The 1,359-nt window shown below is 50.6% G+C and overlaps 1 protein-coding gene across 1 annotated transcript in view; it reads left to right on the forward strand.

The window, feature by feature from the left end:
• itfg1 (integrin alpha FG-GAP repeat containing 1) overlaps window positions 1-1,359 on the forward strand; it is a 130,943-nt gene that overhangs the window by 121,479 nt on the left and 8,105 nt on the right. The gene's annotated exons all lie outside the window — the stretch shown is intronic.

Here is a 1,359-nt window from a genome sequence, read left to right on the forward strand (position 1 = left end):
TCTCTCTCTCTCTCTCTCTCTCTCTCTCTCTCTCTCTCTCTCTCTCTCTGTCTGTCTCCCTCATCCTCCATCTCTGTATCTGCCTCCCCCCTGCTCTCTCGCCGTGTGCCAGTTTCCCTGGCTTTGAACCAGAGTGCTTCTCTCTGAAGACTTGGGAACACTTTTCTCTTCCAAACAGCCAGTTCGGATCCGCTCCCAGGCAGCAGCGGCGGCGGCGGCGGAGGCTGACTCGTCTCCAGCTCTGCTCCCCCGCCAGTTGCTGCACCGACGGCAGCGCTTTCCAAGAGCTAAGCGACAATGGCTGGCGGTGAGAATGTGCTCGTTGTGTGAAGAGCAGCGCCGCTGTTGCGCACGTATTCAAAATAGCTGCGAGATGCGGCCCCTCTCGACTGATGAAGAACGGAGAGCCACAATTAAAGAGCAGCGGCGCTTCCAGATTCTGCCAAATGTAGGACTGGAAATCCCTCACAGCTACGAGCGTGATTAGAGCTTTTAATTCATTAATATGATGCCCCCCCCACCTTCCTTTGTTTATCTCACTGCACTTTTCACCTCTGAGACTAAGAAGGAGCTACATCAGGACATGAGACCAATTGGGACTCAGCAGACAGTGAAAAAGAGAGCCAACAGAAGGTGCTGATGATGCTGGGCGTTTCCTGTTCCATGCGGAGGTTAAACACAGTCTGTGTCAGTCTGATGTCAGACGTCCTCATTGGGTGTTGAGCCTCAAGGTACCAAAAAATGAAAGTTGAACTTGTGCAAAGTCAAACTGCCAGTCAAACACAGCGCCGCAAGCAAACGTTCTTTCAGCTCACCGCAACTTGAGATGTGATGGTTAACTCCTCGTCTGAACAGCCGCTGATTGCCCAGTCGAACACCCGAGTGTCCTCTCACAGTTAACTACACCTGGATTAAAAAAAAAAAAAAAAAAAAGATAGAAAGGGTGGGATGTGATGGAAACAAAGGATACCAGCCAGACACATGCAGCACAGAGAGCGAAGACACAGGATGAGAAAAGGCGATGCATATTTTATCTAGACGGTCACTGAGGTCCTGGCTTGTTGCTCTGCAGATGGCCGAACTCTCTCGCAGCACACCCGGCAACAGACATACCTAATCACGCGTGCAGATATGCACACAGACATACATACGCCCGCTAGTAGGATTTCTGTTGCTCCCCACAGTCATCTATTACATGTAGCAGGTTGTCTGTGTGTTAAACGCACAGCTTAAAATAGCCACTCCACAGCAGATAAGGAAAACCACGGGACCCTGTTATTCTGCCCCAGAGGACTCAACATACATATTGAGAGTGTGTGTGTGTGTGTGTGTGTGTGTGTGTGTGTGTGTGTGTGTGTG

This window comes from Anarrhichthys ocellatus, unplaced genomic scaffold (assembly GCF_004355925.1).
Source record: "Anarrhichthys ocellatus isolate YVR2014 unplaced genomic scaffold, GSC_Weel_1.0 scaffold6, whole genome shotgun sequence".
Taxonomy (NCBI): domain Eukaryota; kingdom Metazoa; phylum Chordata; class Actinopteri; order Perciformes; family Anarhichadidae; genus Anarrhichthys; species Anarrhichthys ocellatus.